Source organism: Salmo salar, chromosome 13, assembly GCF_965601325.2.
Source record: "Salmo salar chromosome 13, fSalSal1, whole genome shotgun sequence".
Classification (NCBI taxonomy): domain Eukaryota; kingdom Metazoa; phylum Chordata; class Actinopteri; order Salmoniformes; family Salmonidae; genus Salmo; species Salmo salar.
The window spans coordinates 15,209,997-15,231,821 of NC_138303.1; the positions used below are offsets into that span (position 1 = coordinate 15,209,997).

Genomic DNA, 21,825 nt, shown 5'->3' on the forward strand with positions numbered 1-21,825 from the left:
TTTAGGGGATATTTTTTGTGTGAACTAACTTCTGTATACTAGTTTTCTCTTTACGTTGTGATTGAAGAGAATTATATAGTCGAAGAGCAACGAGGCTGACGTTATTTACAATGCAGACGACATCGAGCTAAAAATATGTATTTTAATTTAACAGAGCAAACACCATTAGATCTCTGTATTCACACAGCGAGCTCATTAAATTCGAGATTAACTTCAGATGTTGACCTGCTTCTTAGCCTTTCTTAAAAAGGTTTCACTTTGTTTGGAGTGAATCAACAACAAAGACAAGAACTGCATAGTTATTGTCACATTAGATTTTAAACCCAGCTCATATCAATTTCACTCGACACAATACAACACTATTCATGTCCAGGATCTTGTTGAATGTAACCAGATGGTAGTTGAGACTACTGGTAATCACGAAAGGAGCAATTCAGAGATATGGAGAAAGATAGCTCGATTAAATGAGCGATGAGAATGGACAGAACGAGTAAAATACTAAATTAGGCATGACTGAAAATGTCTGACTGCTGTGGTAATTGTGTCCATTTGAGAGCAGCAGAGAGAGAGAGAGAGAGAGAGAGAGAGAGAGAGGCTGTCTCATGCAGGGACACATCTGAGCCATGAAAGCACTGCGGTCGCCAGCCGTCTGGCTTGGCTCACACAAATGAACCACTGTTTTCCTCCTCTATATCTCCATCTCTGGTCTGACATGTTTAGAGCTATTTCCCAAACGCTCCCAGACCGTCTTCTTATTCATCCACATCTGTTTGTGAAAAGCCAGGTCCAATCACTAGATCAGAACTGGGGTTACTACTGTCCACTAAGCAAACCTTCAGAGCCCCATTTGCAGAACTGTTTATCAGAGGCATTACTGTGAATATTACTGTGAAAATGACTGTGAATCTGAGCTGGAGCAGAACATGATGGTGCAGAGTGAACGGTAATTATGATTGGGCAATTTGCTGTGGTTAATCTCTGCCGTAGGGGAGGGGTGGGTGGGTTGGTGATGGAGGTAGAGGGGGCAGATGGGTGGTGAGTCAGTAAAGGAGATGAGTCTGGACAAGGCCCTCTCTCTCTATCTCTTCTCTTTCTTTCTGTCTCTCTCTTTCTCTCTATCTTTTTGTCTCTCTCTCTCTCTCTCTCTCTCGCTCTCTCTCTCTCTCTCTCTCTCTCTCTCTAACTGTTTATCTCATACACACTGCAGTACATTGCTACATAATCCCCAATGAAGCAAGATTAAAGCCCTGCATGCCACTGTGGGGCCATACGTGTTATGAATGTGTGTTTGTATGGAATCAGAGAATTAGTGACATTCCCAGGTTGTATAAAACACCTCCTGGTGGCCCTCCTCTGTTCCGGCCCGGATAATCCAGTAGTCCAGGGAGTCACCACAGGTCAACGGGTGCAGGAGCCACAGATGTAGGACAGGTCAGGACATGTCCTCTGTCACATGGCTTTTCATTTCATATTTCCTGATCCTGTCCCTCTGTGTTGGGCTTTGATTCTCTGTCTACTTGCACTACGCCACGCTGATGTAGGCTGTTACAACAGACAGGTGACATTATGGTTTTGTGTAACCTCCTTTTTACAAAAGAAAAGCAAACATTTACGGCACAGTTTCCCAAACTCGGTCCTGGGGACCTCCCCTGGTGCATGATGATGAGTTGGTTATTTGAATCAGCCATATAGTGCTATGGCAAAAAACCTAAATGTGCACCCAGGACCGAGTTTGGGAAACCCTGATTTATGGAACATGTGACATGGTAAGCTTTATGCGGAAGCTGGAGCTTTGGTTGAAAGCCATGTTAAACTGCATTGTGGCATTGTGGTTTTGTACTTTATTACTTCAACATCACACAGTACACCTTGCCTTGGCTGCAGCACAGACTGACTGTATACTAATGATTGTATACTGTACTGTCTGGTCTGGGCTGGTCTGCTCATTTCCCATGAAGCTTTTTGGGTCATGGTGGTGGAAGGTAGCCACTTCCTGGTTATAGAGCAGAGCAGACTGTGTATGTTATTATTGTGAGTGGTGCAGTGTGTGGTGGTGGTGGTGGTGGTGGTGAAGTTTAACCATACTAAGCTGCAAGAGGACTTTAGAGCACAGAGAGAACCACACAGCTGCCTGTCTGTCATTGCAGCCTTGTCTTCTGACAGGATGCTAATGTTGGCAAAATCTGAGATGGCACAGTCACACACCACTGCTCATACATTTCAATTCCAGTCAATTCAAGAAGTACGCTGAAATTCTATTTCCAATACTCTTCAATGCTTTTCAATTAGGACAATGTGGGAATGGAATAGAAATTTGGTTTACTCTCTGAATTGATTTCAATTGAAATGAAATGTAATTGACCCCAACCCTTGAGGCCAAGGGCCACTCAAGTGTATTTCTAAACACCCATTGGTTCAGATTAGTGTGCAGGGGAAGACTGAGTGATTGGGGGAGACAGAATATTCACCATTGGTTTTCTTTATGTGCGACTGAGGGCTCATTTTGCCTCCTGTCAGTAGTGATCAATGGGGCCTTGTTGTTTATTTGCTTGTATAACAGAATGACAGGCATCCTTGTAGGCGTACTTGTATTGTGTTGCTGCATGCTTGAATACCCCAGTGCCAACACACTCCACACATCTCCGATGGCACTCAGTCAATACCGCTCACTCTAATGAGCAGAGTGTTAGTTCTGCCACAGTTCTGCCTCTGATGCTTTCTCTGAGGCAGGAACATGAAAAACACTAACCTCTCTACAGGTGTAGGATCGTAATTTGAGCAAGTCTGCTATTGCAGGAAAATAATCCTGCAACAAGAGGAAATGTGGATTATTGTGTGGATTATAATTAATGGACACTCCATAGTGGTTGATATGTCTGAAATATCAAAGTGGAATTTACAAACTTCAGATACACACTACAAGTTTCACATGCAGGAAAGTTTTCCCGCAACAGGGTGATCAAAGATGACGCCGACAGAGATGGTCACCTTGCTTCGCGTTCTTAGGAAACTAGGCAGTATTTCTTTTTTTTATGTATTATCTCTTACATTGTTACCCCAGGAAATCTTAAGTCTTATTACATACAGCCGGGAAGAACTAATGTATATAAGCGCAACGTTAACTTACCAACATTACGACCAGGAATACGACTTTCCCGAAGCAGATCCTCTCTTCGGCCCGCCACCCAGGACAATGGATCTAATCCCAGCAGTTGACCGAAAACAAGAGCGATGCAGAAGGGGCAGATGGAGCGGTCTTCTGGTCAGGCTTTGTAAACGGTCACATCGCTCACCGCTCCCGAGTATACTACTCTCCAATGTTCAGTCTCTTGACAACAAGGTAGACGAAATTCGAGCAAGGGTTGCCTTCCAGAGAGACATCAGAGACTAACATTCTCTGTTTCACAGAAACATGTCTCTCTCGGGTATGTTGTCAGAATCGGTCCAGCCACCGGGCTTCTCCATGCATCGTGCCGACAGAGATAAACACCTCTCTAGGAAGAGGAAGGGCGGGGGTGTATGCCTTATTATTAACAACTCATGGTGCAATCATAACAACACACAGGAACTCAAGTCCTTCAGCTCACCTGACCTAGAATTCCTTACAATCAAATGCCGGCCATTCTACCTACCAAGAGAATTCTCGTCAGTTATAGTCACAGCTGTGTACATCCCTCCTCAAGCGAACACCAAGACGGCCCTCAAGGAACGTCACTCGACTCTATGTAAACTGTAAACTATATACAAGGAGGCTGCATTTATTGTTGCTGGGGATTTTAACACATTTGAGATCAATGCTATGTAAATTTTATCAGCATATTTATTGCACGACACGTAGGGATAATACTCTCGACCACTGCTACTCTAACTTCCACGATGCATACAAAGCCCTCCCCCGCCCTCCTTTCGGCATATCCGACCACAACGCCATCTTGCTCGAGCTGGTTTATAGGCAGAAACTCAAACAGGATGTACTAGTGATGAGATCCATTCAATGCTGGACTGACCAATTGGATGCCGAGCTCCAAGATTGTTTTGATCACGCGAACTGGAATATGTTCCAGTCAGCCTCAGAGAACGACATAGATCTATACGCTGACTTGGTGAGTGCGTTTTAAAAAAAATGGATGGCAGCATTTGCGAAAAACTGAAAGCGCGATCCACCGCATTTAACCATGGAAAGAGGTCTGGAAATATGGCTGAATATAAACAGTGTAGTTATTGCCTCCGGAAGGAGGGAAGCCGAAATGCCGGTACAGGGACGAGGTGGAGTCGCAATTCAACGGCTCAGACACGAGACATATGTCACAGGGTCTACAGGAAATCACGGACTACAAAAACAAAAACAGCCACGTCACGGATACCGACGTCACGCTTCCAGACAAACTAAACACCTTCTTTGCCCACTTTGAGGATATTACAGTGCCACCGTCTCAGTGGCTGACGTGAGTAAAACATTTAAACATGTTAACTCTCACAAGGCTGCTGGCCCAGACGGAATCCCTAGCCGTGTTCTCAGAGCATGCGCAGACCAGCTGGCTAGTGTTTACGGACATATTCAATCAATCCCTGTCCCAGTCTGTTGTCCCCAGTTGCTTCAAGATGGCTACCATTGTTCCTGTTACCCAAGAAGGCAAAGATAACTGAACTAAATGACTACCGCCCCATAGTACTCACTTCTGTCATCATAAAGTGCTTTGAGAGGCTAGTCAATGATTATGTCACCGCCACCTTACCGGCCACCCTAGACCCACTTCAGTTTGCACACTGCCCCAACAGGTCCACAGATGACGCAATTGCCATCACACTGCACACTGCCCTATCCCATCTGGACAAAAATAATACCTATGTAAGAATGCTGTTCATTGACTACAGCTCAGCATTCAACACCATAGTACCCTCCAAGCTCATCATCAAGCTGGAGGCCCTGGGTCTCAACCCCACCCTGTGCAACTGGGTCCTGGACTTTCTGACGGGCCGCCCCCATGTGGTGAAGGTAGGAAACAACATCTCCACTTCATTGACCCTCAAAACCCACAAGGGTGTGTGCTCAGCCCTCTCCTGTACTTCCTGTTCACCCACGACTGTGTGCCCATGCACTCCTCCAACTCAATCATCAAGTTTGCAGATGACACAACAGTAGTGGGCTTGATCACCAACAACGACGAGACAGCCTACAGCGAGGAGGGGAGGGCACTCAGAGTGTGGTGTCAGGAAACCAACCTCTCACTCAACGTCAACAAATCAAAGAAGATTATCGTGGACTTCAGGAAACAGCAGAGGGAGCACCCCCCTATCCACATCGAAGGGACAGCAGTGGAGAAGGTGGAAAGTTTTAAGTTCCTGGGCGTACACATCTCAGACAAAGATGAAGGTGCAACAGCACCTCTTCAACCTCAGGAGGCTGAAGAAATTTGGCTTGTCACCCAAAACCCTGACAAAATGTTACAGATGCACAATCGAGAGCATCCTGTCGGGCTGTATCACAGCCTGGTATGGTAACTGCACCGCCCTCAACCACAAGGCTCTCCCCCACAAGGCTCTCCCCCGGGGGCAAACTACCTGTGCTCCATGACACCTACAGCACCCGATGTCACAGGAAGGCAAAAAAGATCATCAAGGACAACAACCACCCGAGCCACTGCCTGTTCACACCGTTATCATCCAGAAGGTGAGGTCAGTACAGGTGCATCAAAGCTGGGACCGAGAGACTGAAAAACACCTTCTATCTCAAGGCCATCAGACTGTTAAACAGCAATCACTAACTCAGAGAGGCTGCTGCCTACATTGAGACCCAATCACTGGACACTTTAATAAATGGATCACTAGTCACTTTAAACAATGCAACTTTAAATAATGTGACTTTAAATAATGCCACTTCAATAATCTTACATTACTCATGTCACATCTACATACTGTATTGTGTACCATCTAATGCACCTTGCCTATGCCGCTCGGCCATCTCTCATTCATATATTTACAGTGGGGGAAGAGAGTATTTGATCCCCTGCTGATTTTGTACGTTTGCCCACTGACAAAGAAATGATCAGTCTATCAGTTTAATGGTAGGTTTATTTGAACAGTGAGAGACAGAATAACAACAAAAAAATCCTGAAAAACGCATTTCAAAAATGTTATAAAATGATTTGCATTTTAATGAGGGAAATAAGTATTTGACCCTCTGCAAAACATGACTTAGTATTTGGTGGCAAAACCCTTGTTAGCAGTCACAGAGGTCAGACGTTTCTTGTAGTTGGCCACCAGGTTTGCACACATCTCAGGAGGGATTTTGTCCCACTCCTCTTTGCAGATCTTCTCCAAGTCATTAAGGTTTCGAGGCTGATGTTTGGCATCTCAAACCTTCAGCTCCCTCCACATATTTTCTATGGGATTAAGGTCTGGAGACTGGCTAGGCCACTCCAGGACCTTATTAATGTGCTTCTTCTTGAGCCACTCCTTTGTTGCCTTGGCCGTGTGTTTTGGGTTATTGTCATGCTGGAATACCCATCCACGACCCATTTTCAATGCCCTGGCTGAGGGAAGGAGGTTCTCACCCAAGATTTGACAGTACATGGCCCCGTCAAATGATGCGGTGAAGTTGTCCTGTCCCCTTAGCAGAAAAACACCCCAAAAGCATAATGTTTCCACCTCCATGTTTGACGGTGGAGATGGTGTTCTTGGGGTCATAGGCAGTATTAATCCTCCTCCAAACACGGCGAGTTGAGTTGATGCCAAAGAGCTCCATTTTGGTCTCATCTGACCACAACACTTTCACCAGTTGTCCTCTGAATCATTCAGATGTTCATTGGCAAACTTTAGACAGGCATGTATATGTATTCTTGAGCAGGGGGACCTTGCGGGCGCTGCAGGATTTCAGTCCTTCACGGCATAGTGTGTTACCAATTATTTTCTTGGTGACTATGGTCCCAGCTGCCTTGAGATCATTGACAAGATCGTCTCGTGTAGTTCTGGGCTGATTCCTCACCGTTCTCATGATCATTGCAACCCCACGAGGTGAGATCTTGCATGGAGCCCCAGGCCGAGGGATATTGACAGTTCTTTTGTGTTTCTTCCATTTGCGAATAATCGCACCAAATGTTGTCACCTTCTCACCAAGCTGCTTGGCGATGGTCGTGTAGCCCATTCCAGCCTTGTGTAGGTCTACAATCTTGTCCCTGACATCCTTGGAGAGCTCTTTGGTCTTGGCCATGGTGGAGAGTTTGGAATCTGATTGATTGATTGCTTCTGTGGACAGGTGTCTTTTTTACAGGTAACAAGCTGCGGTTAGGAGCACTCCCTTTAAGAGTGTGCTCCTAATCTCAGCTCGTTACCTGTATGAAAGACACCTGGGAGCCAGAAATCTTTCTGATTGAGAGGGGGTCAAATACTTATTTCCCTCATTAAAATGCAAATAATTTTATAACATTTTTGACATGATTTTTTTGTTGTTATTCTGTCTCTCACTGTTCAAATAAACCTACCATTAAAATTATAGACTGATCATTTCTTTGTCAGTGGGCAAACGTACAAAATCAGCAGGTGATCAAATACTTTTCCCCCCACTGTATATGTACATATTCTCATTCATCCCTTTAGATTGTGTGTATTAGGTAGTTGTTGGGGAATTGTTAGATTACTTGTTAGATTGTGTGTATTAGGTAGTTGTTGGGAATTGTTAGATTACTTGTTAGATTGTGTGTATTACGTAGTTGTTGGGGAATTGTTAGATTACTTGTTTGATTGTGTGTGTTAGGTAGTTGTAGGGGAATTGTTAGGTTACTTGTTAGATATTTCTGCACTGTTGGAACTAGAAGCACAAGCATTTTGCTACACTGGCAATAACATTTAATAACCATGTGTGTGTGACCAATACAATTTGATTTGATTTGAAATTAAAATCCTACAACCCCACCCCCATCCCCACCCCTTTCACACATACACCCCCCAACCCCACCCCTTTTAAACAAACACACACACTTGAGGTGGTGGCAGTGCTTGAACATGGCACCTCTGGCACCAGAAGGCATTTGTTCACACACACATGTTAACACACATATACACACACAGCAGTGGCCCTGTCTGTCACAGTGGCTCAGAGCCAGCGGTGGCCCTGTCTGTCACAGTGGCTCAGAGCCAGCGGTGGCCCTGTCTGTCACAGTGGCTCAGAGCCAGCGGTGGCCCTGCCTGTCACAGTGGCTCAGAGCCAGCGGTGGCCCTGTCTGTCACAGTGGCTCAGAGCCAGCGGTGGCCCTGTCTGTCACAGTGGCTCAGAGCCAGCGGTGGCCCTGTCTGTCACAGTGGTTCAGAGCCAGCGGTGGCCCTGTCTGTCACAGTGGCTCAGAGCCAGTGGTGGCCCTGTCTGTCACAGTGGCTCAGAGCCAGTGTCACTCTGTCAGCTGTGTGCCCCACTGCTCCACTTGGGTGGGTTGGTCACAATGAGATTAGAGCAGAGCCAGCTACTTCTCTAGGGCCACTCCATTTTCTGTTACTCTCCTACAGCACACTTTACACCTCAGGGTGGAAACTACCAATAGAGAAGTGACGCCTGAGGATCTCTCCTTTCACAGTAGAATGAGCACTTTTGGGTTGAGAGGCCTTTGATGTAGTAGTGCCATGTGTTTGACAGCAGAGAGGGGGCTTCAGAGTTAGAGGAGACTAGATACAGATGGAGGGTGTGTGTGTTTCTGTCTCTCTGCATTCGGGCCTGCATGTGTGTCTTCGTGCTCCTCAGCACAGATTTGACCTCGAGGGCACAGCCTGGCAACATGGCTCTACTTACATTCATAGATAGAATTGTTGTCACAGTAGACACAGGTAAGTAGCCTGCTCCTAGGGCAGGAGTCTATCTTCTGTGTCATGAACCCCACCCCCTGGACAGGACACTAGTCTATCACAGGACTTTATCCCCAATCTATCACCTTAATGCTGAGTGCCAAGCACAGGCACATCGGGGACCCATTTTTAGAGTCTTTGATATGACTCAGCCGGGGATTAAACTCACAACCGTCCAATCTCAGGGCGGACGCTCTAACCACACGGCCACTGAGATGGTCAACAGTAGAGGCAGAGTTGTTGGTATGTCCTTGTCCATAGTCCCCTAGCATCAGAGACCAGCCAACAGGCAGAAAGCCAGATACAGTGCATTCGGAAAGTATTCAGACCCCTTGACTTTTTCCACATTTTGTAATTCTAAAATTGATTAAATACTTTTTTCCCCTCATCAATCTACACACAATGCCCCATAATGACGTCACAATGCCCCATAATGACGTCACAATGCCCCATAATGACGTCACAATGCCCCATAATGACATCACAATGCCCCATAATGACAAAGCGAAAAAAGTCAATGGGTTCTGAATACTTTCTGAATGCACTGTATATAAGGTGCCGTTCCTTTAGACTCCACCCCTCCACCCATTACTCTGTCTCCCTACATGGACACACCTCCATGGACACGCCTCCATGGACACACCTAGATGGACAAGCCGTGGCCAGAGCAGTAGTGATTTGTAGTTATAACTCTGCCTGGAAACGGGTGCTTTTCCAGACATTATTATATCTATTTGAAAACTGTCACAAACACATGATTTCTTCCCCTGTGTGACGCACATTCTGTACTCTCCTCAGAACAAGAAGAAAGAAACATTTCCTATTTCTTGCAGTGCCCCACCCCACTCTCTGAGTCGCAAAGTGAGTCAGTGGTATATCACCAGTGTGTGGTTTCTATTCCACTCCCATCATTAGGCGGTGACATCCTAAAGACAGATCACCCAGCTAACCAAAATTGGTTCTGTGAAAGTTCCCAGAACATTCGTTAGGTGGCGGAAAATGTTCTCATAACACAAAAACTGTCCAGTTGTGGTGATGATCATAGAATGCTTTTATAAAAACTTTGCATGATGTTGCAAGAACGTACCCAGAATGTTTCATTAGGTTGTGGGAACATTGTAGATACATCACAAAAGATATCTTCCCAAAACTCAAAAACTGTCCAGTTGTGTGGATGATTCTACAATGTTTCTTTTAGGGTGCAAAAAACATTCACCTGAGTTACAAGGACATCCACATATTTCATTAGGTTGTGGGAACATTGTGTGTACTTTCAAGAGATATGATCCCAAAGCTCAAAACCTGTCCATTTGTGCTGATTATTACAACGCTTCTATTACTGAACACATTTTTCATGTTCTTTAAAAGTTATTACAACATTTATACTGAACAAAAATATAAACGCATCATGTAAAGTGTTGGGCCTATGTTTGAGCTGAAATTAAAGAGCCCATAAATTTTACGTATGCAAAAAAGCTTATTTCTCAAAAATGTTGTGCACTAATCTGTTTACATCCCTGTTAGTAAGACTTTCTCCTTTTCCAAGATAATCCATCCACCTGATAGGTGTGGCATATCAAGAAGCTGATTAAACAGCATGATCATTACACAGGTTTTGCACCTTTTGCTGGGGACAATAAAAGGCCACTCTAAAATGTGCAGTTTTGTCACACAATACAATGCCACAGGTGTCTGAAGTTTTGAAGGAGCGTGCAATTGGCATTATGACCGCAGGAATGTCCACCAGAGCTGTTGCCAGATAAGTGAATGTTCATTTCTCTACTATAAGCCGCCTCCAACGTCGTTTTAGAGAATTTGGTTGTACTTCCAACCGGCCACATAACCGCAGACCACGTATAACCACGCCAGCCCTGGATGTCCACATCTGGGTTCTTTACCTGGACAGCTGATGAAGCTGTGGCTTTGCACTACCAAAGAACAGAGTGAACAGAGTGCCCCATGGTGGTGGTGGGGTTATGGTATGGGCAGGCATAAGCTATGGACAACGAACACAAATGCATTTTATCGATGGCAGTTTGAATGCACAGAGATACCGTGATGAGATCCTGAGGCCGATTGTCGTTCCATTCATCCACCTGCATACTCATCAGACATGTCAACCATTGAGCTTTTTCGGGATGCTCTGGATTGACATGTATGATAGAGTGTTCCAGTTCTCGCAGGCCACAATCAACAGCCTGATCAACTCTATGCGAAGGAGATGTGTCATGCCGCATGAAGCAAATGGTGGTCACACCAGATACGGACTGGTTTTCTGATCCACTACTTTAAAAAATATATATTTCTGACAAACAGATACATATCTGTATTCCCAGTCATGTGAAATCCATAGATTAGGGCCTCATTTATTAATTTAAATTGGCTGATTTCCTTATATAAACTAACTCAGTAAAACCTTTGAAATCATTGCATGTTGCGTTTATATTTTTGTTCAGTGTATTTAGGTTGTGGGAAAATGGTGGGGATATCACAAGAGATATATGTTCTCAAAACACTAAAACTGTCTAGTTGTGCTGACATTCAGACAATGTTTGTATCAGGGTGCACAAAACATTCCTTGGATTTTGCAGGAATGTTGACAGAACAGCCTTGCTGTGTTCTTTAACCCTTGTGTAGTCTTTACATTCTGTAGACTCCGTATGTCCTAAGGGTAAAAAATGGCCCGCCTTCACTAAACCCTTAAAATAAAGCAGCTTAACGGAATTTTAAATCCCAAATCTATTTTGCATGAAGAAACAACCTGTCATTCATCACAAACGTTGTAAATATCTGGGTTTTCCCTCTTCAAAATGCAGCACGTTTAATCAGTGGACACCACTCCTTTTTATTACATCACACCTGTCAAAATTGTTTTCTTTACTAAAGTTGAGGTTTATTATTGTTATTATTATTGCTAAAGGTGCTGCGTAGGTGTAAACATACATTTTGTAGCAAGATATAGCACTTGTATAGCGTAAGAAAGTAGCAGAAATGTGCAGAAAGTAGTTTTGAATGCATTTTATTGAAGGGAAACAATAAGTCTAACTTTTTTGGCAACATAGTGATATATTCTGACATACTGTACAATGAGGAATTAACTACAAAATACTAGTCTTCTCACCATTGCCCCCACCCACAAGGTGTATAAACATGAACAATAAATAATAATTAAATAATAATAAAAAAAACGTGAAGAACATAAATCAATCAACTCTAATTATCACATGTAGGACAGTATGTAAGTGTGTGTGCATGGACTTTGCAGATGTATTTCTCACATGTGCAGCACATAGTATTCGTTTCACAGTCCTTTTTTGGGGGGCAAAATTGGCATCTCCTCCTCTTGCCTGCCCCAGCTGCAGCCTTAGGTGGATCAGGATAAGATTCAGCCCCCTGAACAGCTTTCAAAAGCACTGCAAAGGCTGCTGTGCAGGGGAGGCCCTCCCTTCTTTGAATGTGTGGGGTTACAAGTGCCTTTCCCAGATGTTCCAGGAACACCCTCCTCTTGTTCCACTTATCAGGCATCCAGTTAGGGTTAATCTTGTACCATATCATGAAGACATTGTATGTGGACACATCAATGATGTTATGGAAGATGACCAGGGTCCAGCGGGCGGTCATTCTCCTGCAGCTGTAAGTTCCAATCACCTTGTCCAGGTTGTCCACGGTCATTTGTTCTGGTTGTAGTCCAGGTTGATGGCTGGCTTCCTGTCCTCACGATCACTGATCTCAGCCGTTTTGTGCAGTGTGCTCAGGAGGACCACATTCTTGTTCCTCTTTGGGAGGTAAGAAACTAAAGCAGTGGTGGGGGTGAAGACAAACTTTGATGAGAAGGCCTCTCTCCCCCCTGTTGTGAGGAGTGCAGGGGGGAGCTCAGGCTTGTTCTTTCTAACTGTGCCAACCATGGTGATCTTCCTCTTCAGGAGCTGCTGGCTGAGTTCAATCAGTAGCACACATCATCTCAATGTCTCAGTGTGTGTGTTTCTTTGTGGTTTTTGTGGTGTGTAAATGATTGTATAACTACTGGGTCAAAAATGACCCTAAGACAATCTTTGTACCCTGGTGGTGCTCAGCTTTCATGGAAATATGAACAAAGGCTATGTTTCACTATTTCTAATGTTGAGGTAACTCTAGGAAATGTCATCAAATTTCAAGTTGAAAAAAGATAATTAAGGGGGTTTTCTCTGCTGTTAAACATAGTGGCGGGTCAAGGGTTAAAGGTTCCCAGAATATTTAATTCGTATTTATTTAGGTTGTGGGAACAGTGGGTACATAAAAAGATATAGGTCCCTAAAACAAACAAAAAATGCTCAGTTGTGATGACCATGTTTAAGTTAGGTTGCACAGGACATTCCCGTAATGTTGTAAGAATTAAATAAGTTACTAACACATAAGAAAGCAGATTGGAATGCATCCCCGTTATGTTTCTTGGCAATTTGGATTTAATGGCAATTTGCATTTGAGGACTGTATTGTAGGTGAGATAGAGACACATTTTCATTTAATTCATAGGGCATTTTCATTTATTTCATAGGCCATTTTAACAGCATTTAATCACACAAACACAACCATATTTTTTTTTACACTTTAATATGATGACAATCTGCACATGTGGGGTTTCAACCTGCAATTTGTGGTTGCCCAGGTAGGGCTTTTAACCTCCACACCACCAGGGAAGCTCTTTTACATCTTCTTTGTTCCATGGCATTATGGTCAATCAGGAAATCCATGCTTCCTTTTTAACCTTCTTAGACGTAACTAACCCAGAGAAATACTGGTAACTGAGTTATTCACCATCACTTCACCTATCCTCTTTATATGCTGCGTACGTCTGGGTATCCAAGACTCTGACTGCTGATCTAGGATCACTTTTGCTTGTTCAGATCTTGAAACTAATCCAGGGGGTACCACGTCAAGCGTCTCAAACCTCAGTTAAAATATATATATATATATATATATATATATATATATATATATATATATATATATATATATATATATATATAAAAAGAAAGATGGTTAAAGAATATGTGGGACTGAACCTGCGATCTTCAGATTTTCAGCGAGATCATTAACCCTCTGCACCAGAGGCTGTGGCCTTCTGGGTTTTCAGTCAAATATGGTCAATTAGGACACAGAACACCATTTTTTAGTTATTCAAATGTTCCCATAATCATCACCACGAATGAAAAATGTTTTGTGTGTTATGAGAACATTTGCTGCAACCTAACGAATGTTCTGGATACTTTCACAGAACCAATTTTGGTTTGCTGGGAAAACATTACTGGAAGGTTGTGGTGTAATATTAGCTGGAAAACTAATGAGAACTTTTGGCAAATGTTCTGTGGTAGTTGGTAAAGATGTTGTGCACAACATTTTAGTGAATGTTAGGTGAACATTCCAAGGATATTCCATAAAAAATATATATATGAATTTCTTTGGGATGTTATCATCCTAATGTTGGATAAAACCCTAACTAGTACTTAGCTAACGTTCTGGGAATGTTCCCGGTTTGCTGGGCAGCAGCTCCTCTCCTCCTCCCTCCTCTCCTCCCTCTTCCCTTCTCCATGAGACAGGCCAGTTCTGGCAGAGCTCAGGCCCAGTAATGAGCCAGCATGTGGGGAGAGGGAACAGAAATAGCCCTCAGGTATCTGACAGCCATATTGCTGCTCCCAGGAGACGAGACACAGAGATTTTAGAGTCTTCCTCAAACACTTCTCTCTTTTTCGCTCGCTCTCTGTCTCTCTCTCTCTCTCTCTCTCTCTCTCTGTGTGTCTCTCTCTCTGTCGCTCGCTCTGTCTCTCTCTGTCTCTCTCTCTGTCTCTGTTTCTCTCTCTCTTTCTCTCTCTCTTTCTCTCTCTCTCTGTCCCTCTCTCGCTCTCTCTGTCTCTCCCTCTCTACACTGCTCCCTCCATTAAGTGCTGAACTCCGAGCAGAAAGTGCCAACTCATCATGTCCCCTAAGACATATTCAGCTTATTTCCTGAGTCCCTGTAGATGTAGTTGATGTCTGTGGAGTTGAGGGAGGGAGGCGTAACGAAAGGAGCTGACAGTATACTGGCACGGCATAGACACTTATACAGCTCAGTCCACCGCAAAGGAAAATCAGCCCTAAGCTGTTAAAACACAGATAGATAGAGAGGGGAGAGAAACCATTCCAAAACCAGGATGTTAAATATGAGAGACTTCTGTGGCCTAAAGCAGAGAGAGGGAAAGGTTTCAGAACATCATGAAATCAGTCAAGTGCAGGATGTGATGCATACTGAAGGAGACTGAGGGAGGATGAGGGAGACTGAGGGAGACTGAGGATGTGATGCAGACTGAGGGAGACTGAAGGAGCCTGAGGGGATGAGGGAGACTGAAGGAGCCTGAGGGGATGAGGGAGACTGAGGTAGACTGAGGGAGACTGAGGTAGACTGAAGGAGACTGAGGGAGACTGAGGTAGACTGAAGGAGACTGAGGGAGACTGAAGGAGACTGAGGGAGACTGAGGGAGACTGAGGTATACTGAGGTAGACTGAAGGTAGACTGAGGGAGACTGAAGGAGACTGAGGGAGACTGAGGGAGACTGAGGTATACTGAGGTAGACTGAAGGAGCCTGAGGGAGACTGAGGGGAGAATGGAGACTGAAGGAGACTGAGGGAGAGTGTAACTGAGAGAGACAGAGGGGATGAGGGAGACTGAAGGAGACTGAGGGAGAGTGTAACAGAGAGACAGAGGGGATGAGGGAGACTGAAGGAGACTGAGGGAGAGTGTAACTGAGAGAGACAGAGGGGATGAGGGAGACTGAAGGAGACTGAGGGAGAGTGTAACTGAGAGAGACAGAGCGGATGAGGGAGACTGAAGGAGACTGAGGGAGAGTGTAACAGAGAGACAGAGGGGATGAGGGAGACTGAAGGAGACTGAGTGAGACAGGGGATAAGGATGAAACAAAGGAATGAAGGAATGAGCATGAAGAGAAATCTCCAGTGTCTGGTTTTAGAACCATTATAAGTGGAAGACATTTAACTTTAACTGCAAGTGTGAATTGTGTGGAGAGAGAAAGAGGATTGCATAAAAACAGACACCTCTTGGTCAATTGCCTTTCTTCTGGTCTGTTCCTCTCTCTTGTGGGCTGTCCATAGCTCCCAGCCCTCTTCAAAGCTATCCTGTCTGAACGCATGCCGGGACCTTCTCACACAAGCTCAGTCACAACCAGCAGCACCAGCTAACTGCTCTGTTCTCTGTCTTCCACAGAGGCAGGATCACACTGTGTCTAGACCACACCTACAACCATACTTACATTCATACCTACAGTCATACGGTACCTACAGTCATACCTACAGTCATACCTACAGTCAGGTGAGTAGACCATCCTGGTCGCTATACTATATACTGTATTACTCTATATACACCCATATAGTGAATGACTCTTTAGGGATTTATTTTGTTCTCTGTCCTACTTTCCAACGTGTGTGTCCCTCTCTCTTCAACCCCGCTGTCTGTTTTCTCCTGGCTCTGAATGGAGCTCTTTGGCCCACACAGCTCAGTCGCAGGGGAAAGAGCTGAGCGGTTCCCTAAACTACCATGTTACAATGTGAGAATTCCTCCCAGTGGGAAGCAGTCAGGAGACACAAACCAGAAAGCCCACACAGACTCTAGAGCCAAGCAAGTGCAGTACTGTACTGTCCCTCAGGAGAGTCAGTGTAATACATGTCAGTAATGTCAAATAAAGACATTGAAACATCCCTATGATAATGTTATTTCAAATATCCTTTATTGTAGTTGATTCTGTATTGGAATCAGTCGGTCAGATTCGTAGTTCTCAACGTAAAGCTCTGATTTTGAAGATCCGTCTGTAGCTGTAGTGAACCTACTGTAGGTCTGTTGGTAGGCATTTCATAGTGGGGAAATGGATGAGTGTGTTCCCGGGCGGCCGTAAGCATCCCAAAGCAGGGGTGATTTAGCATCTCTTACGTCCCCCTCCTCCAGAGTGCAGCCAGGAGCCCAGTTACACCACGCACCTATTCATCCCGGTGTCACTGCTCTGCCTCCTCAGCAGCACTGGGAGATGGCTGGAGGTGTGTGTGTTGTGTGTGTGTGTGTCTGTGTGTTGTGACGACAGTGAAAGGGAGAGAGAGAGTTTCTGTGTAAATAAAGGCCACTGTTTGTGTTTCTACAGTATATGGGTATCTGTGTGTGTGAGGAATAAGGATCCAATCCAGCTGGTAAACATAACCACAGCCTCAGATAAATGGATGAAAACAACGTGGATAGCTGTTTCCCCCTCCTGACCCCCCTTCTCTGTTACGGTGTGGAGGCTGTTTCCCCCTCCTGACCCCCCTTCTCTGTTACGGTGTGGATGGCTGTTTCCCCCTCCTGACCCCCCTTCTCTGTTACGGTGTGGATGGCTGTTTCCCCCTCCTCACCCCCCTTCTCTGTTACGGTGTGGATGGCTGTTTCCCCCTCCTGACCCCCCTTCTCTGTTACGGTGTGGATGGCTGTTTCCCCCCTCCCTGACCCCCCCTTCTCTGTTACGGTGTGGATGGCTGCTTCCCCCCCTTGACCCCCCTTCTCTGTTACGGTGTGGATGGCTGCTTCCCCCCCTTGACCCCCCTTCTCTGTTACGGTGTGGATGGCTGCTTCCCCCCCCTTGACCCCCCTTCTCTGTTACGGTGTGGATGGCTGCTTCCCCCCCTTGACCCCCCCTTCTCTGTTACGGTGTGGATGGCTGCTTCCCCCTCCTGACCCCCCTTCTCTGTTACAGTGTGGATGGGAGAGTCATGACAGTGGCTGTGGCTGTGGCTGTGGCTGTGGTGACACAGCTGGGCTGCTGAGGAAGCACCACACTAATGGCAGCAGCTTCTGATTTATTAAGACTTGGACAGGTCATTGGCTGTGTGTGTGTATGTTTGTGTGTATATGATGACTTGTATGTTTGTGTGTGCGCTTGCATTTGTTTCTATTCGCGTGGTGCGTGCGTGTTTGAGGACCAGGGTTATGGCTGGCGCAGCAGGAAGCAGAACAGGACCTGTCTCTAGAGATCAGTAGTGCTGTGATCCTCTGTAGAGCCAGAAGAGAGGAGGCAGGAGGAAAGGAGAGTAAAAGAGAGAAGAAGAGGCAGAGAGGAGAGGAGGCAGGAGGAGGAGACGAAAGGAAAATAGGCAAGAGGAGGAAAGTAGAGGAGAAGAGGCAGAGGAGAGGTGAAGAAAGGAGGAGAGGAGAGGAGAGGAGAGGAGAGGAGAGGAGAGGAGAGGAGAGGAGAGGAGAGGAGAGGAGAGGAGAGGAGAGGAGAGGAGAGGAGAGGAGAGGAGAGGAGAGGAGAGGAGAGGAGAGGAGAGGAGAGGAGAGGAGAGGAGAGGAGAGGAGAGGCTGGAGGTAGGATGAAGAGATGAGAGACAGGAGGAAGATACTCTGCCAGGGAGGAAAGAGATGAGAGACAGGAGGACGATACTCTGTCAGGGAGGAAAGAGAGGAGAGACAGGAGGAAGATACTCTGCCAGGGAGGAAAGAGATGAGAGACAGGAGGAAGAATACTCTGCCAGGGAGGAAAGAGAGGAGAGACAGGAGGAAGATACTCTGCCAGGGAGGAAAGAGATGCGAGACAGGAGGAAGATACTCTGCCAGGGAGGAAAGAGATGAGAGACAGGAGGAAGATACTCTGCCAGGGAGGAAAGAGATGAGAGACAGGAGGAAGATACTCTGCCAGGGAGGAAAGAGATGAGAGACAGGAGGGTCGCTTTACCTCTGAGGGACCGTTTTCATCAACACAACCCTTTCCCATACACCAAGAATTCATCTGAAATGGACTCTAGTACACTAGGTTTAAAGGGTCACTATATAGAGAGGGAATAGGATACCCAAAGTAGTGGACGATATAGGGAATAGGAGGCCAAAACAAGTGCACTATATAAGGAATAGGAGACCAAAAGTGGTTTGCAATATAGGGAATAGGAGACCAAAAGTAGTCCACTCTATAGTCGGCTTAGCCCCCTCTCCTGGCAGCATCTACCTGTCTGTCTCTAATGAAAGTGATGGAGCTGTATGTCCCCAGGCTGGGAGCTGCTAGCAGGCCTTCAACGGCAGTAAACACCTAACATAGGCTCCATAATACCTAACTTTACTGTCCACAGGGAGTTTCTCTAAGGGCCATGGCTCCTCTCTGTGATTCAATCCCAAATGGCATCCTATACCCTACATAGTGTACTACTTTTGACCCAAACCCTATGGGCCCTGGTTAAAAGTAATGCACTACATAGGGAATAGGATGTCATTTATGACGCAGCCTATAAATCTACAGAAGGATTCATCAGGGGTTAGTTGGAGGGACTGACTGATAGAACCCATGAAACACTGTAAAGAAACAGAGAGATTAAAATGAACGTCACAGTTGGTTCCCCTTCACATAAACCAGGAACTTCATAGGTCACTGAGGTCTATTTCTCTATAACAATTCAATTCAAATGGACTTTACTGTCATAGGAAACAAGTGTTTACATTGCCAAAGCAAGTGAAATAAACAATAAAGAAAAGTGAGAAGCAAAACAACATCAACAAAAAACGATTTGAATTTAACAGTACATTTTGTGGCCAATTTTGAGTAATGCGGGCGATGGAGATGGTGGTGTGAGCTAGTGGGTCTGGGCAGGTGTGATGTAGTTGATAGAGTTGGTGGTGTGAACTAGTGGGTCTGGACAGGTTTGATGTAGTTGATGGAGATGGTGGTGTGGGTCTGGGCAGGTGTGATGTAGTTGATGGAGATGGTGGTGTGAGCTAGTGGGTCTGGACAGGTGTGATGTAGTTGATGGAGATGGTGGTGTGGGTCTCGGCAGGTGTGATATAGTTGATGGAGATGGTGGTGTGGGCTAGTGGGTCTGGGCAGGTGTGATGTAGTTGATGGAGATGGTGGTGTGGGTCTGGGCAGGTTTGATGTAGTTGATGGAGATGGTGGTGTGAACTAGTGGGTCTGGACAGGTTTGATGTAGTTGATGGAGTTGGTGGTGTGAACTAGTGGGTCTGGACAGGTTTGATGTAGTTGATGGAGATGGTGGTGTGAACTAGTGGGTCTGGGCAGGTGTGATGTAGTTGATGGAGATGGTGGTGTGAGCTAGTGGGTCTGGGCAGGTGTGATGTAGTTGATGGAGAGTGGGTGGCTGTGGGTCTGGGCAGGTGTGATGTAGTTGATGGAGATGGTGGTGTGGGTCTGGGCAGGTGTGATGTAGTTGATGGAGATGGTGGTGTGGGTCTTGGCAGGTGTGATGTAGTTGATGGAGATGGTGGTGTGGGTCTGGGCAGGTGTGATGTAGTTGATGGAGATGGTGGTGTGGGTCTAGGCGGGTGTGATGTAGTTGATGGAGATGGTGGTGTGGGTCTGGGCAGGTGTGATGTAGTTGATGGAGATGGTGGTGTGAACTAGTGGGTCTGGGCAGGTGTGATGTAGTTGATGGAGATGGTGGTGTGGGTCTGGGCAGGTGTGATGTAGTTGATGGAGATGGTGGTGTGAGCTAGTGGGTCTGGGCAGGTGTGATGTAGTTGATGGAGATGGTGGTGTGAGCTAGTGGGTCTGGGCAGGTATGATGTAGTTGATGGAGATGGTGGTGTGGGTCTGGACAGGTGTGATGTAGTTGATGGAGATGGTGGTGTGAGCTAGTGGGTCTGGGCAGGTGTGATATAGTTGATGGAGATGGTGGTGTGAACTAGTGGGTCTGGGCAGGTATGATGTAGTTGATGGAGATGGTGGTGTGGGTCTGGACAGGTGTGATGTAGTTGATGGAGATGGTGGTGTGAGCTAGTGGGTCTGGGCAGGTGTGATGTAGTTGATGGAGATGGTGGTGTGGGTCTGGGCAGGTGTGATGTAGTTGATGGAGATGGTGGTGTGAGCTAGTGGGTCTGGGCAGGTGTGATGTAGTTGATGGAGATGGTGGTGTGAGCTAGTTCGTCTGGGCAGGTATGATGTAGTTGATGGAGATGGTGGTGTGGGTCTGGGCAGGTGTGATATAGTTGATGGAGATGGTGGTGTGAGCTAGTGGGTCTGGGCAGGTGTGATGTAGTTGATGGAGATGGTGGTGTGGGTCTGGGCAGGTGTGATGTAGTTGATGGAGATGGTGGTGTGGGCTAGTGGGTCTGGGCAGGTGTGATGTAGTTGATGGAGATGGTGGTGTGGGTCTGGGCAGGTGTGATGTAGTGGATGGAGTTGGTGGTGTGGGCTAGTGGGTCTGGGCAGGTGTGATGTAGTTGATGGAGATGGTGGTGTGGGTCTGGGCAGGTGTGATGTAGTTGATGGAGATGGTGGTGTGAGCTAGTGGGTCTGGGCAGGTATGATGTAGTTGATGGAGATGGTGGTGTGGGTCTGGACAGGTGTGATGTAGTTGATGGAGATGGTGGTGTGAACTAGTGGGTCTGGACAGGTTTGATGTAGTTGATGGAGTTGGTGGTGTGAACTAGTGGGTCTGGACAGGTTTGATGTAGTTGATGGAGATGGTGGTGTGAACTAGTGGGTCTGGGCAGGTGTGATGTAGTTGATGGAGATGGTGGTGTGAGCTAGTGGGTCTGGGCAGGTGTGATGTAGTTGATGGAGATGGTGGTGTGGGTCTGGGCAGGTGTGATGTAGTTGATGGAGATGGTGGTGTGGGTCTTGGCAGGTGTGATGTAGTTGATGGAGATGGTGGTGTGGGTCTGGGCAGGTGTGATGTAGTTGATGGAGATGGTGGTGTGGGTCTAGGCGGGTGTGATGTAGTTGATGGAGATGGTGGTGTGGGTCTGGGCAGGTGTGATGTAGTTGATGGAGATGGTGGTGTGAACTAGTGGGTCTGGGCAGGTGTGATGTAGTTGATGGAGATGGTGGTGTGGGTCTGGGCAGGTGTGATGTAGTTGATGGAGATGGTGGTGTGAGCTAGTGGGTCTGGGCAGGTATGATGTAGTTGATGGAGATGGTGGTGTGGGTCTGGACAGGTGTGATGTAGTTGATGGAGATGGTGGTGTGAGCTAGTGGGTCTGGGCAGGTGTGATATAGTTGAT

At 46.1% G+C, this 21,825-nt stretch overlaps 1 protein-coding gene across 4 annotated transcripts in view; it reads left to right on the top strand.

Annotated features, from left to right (window-relative positions):
- The window catches only part of LOC106566486 (extracellular sulfatase Sulf-2), a 291,339-nt gene that overhangs the window by 106,156 nt on the left and 163,358 nt on the right, over positions 1–21,825 (top strand). For 3 of the 4 annotated variants that reach the window (XM_045692958.2, XM_045692960.2, XM_045692959.2), the window contains exon 3: positions 16,066–16,170. The exons of the other annotated variant lie outside the window; for it this stretch is intronic. The gene's annotated coding sequence lies outside the window, so the exon portion shown is untranslated. The remainder of the gene's footprint in view (positions 1–16,065; positions 16,171–21,825) is intronic. 4 annotated transcript variants of the gene reach the window in all.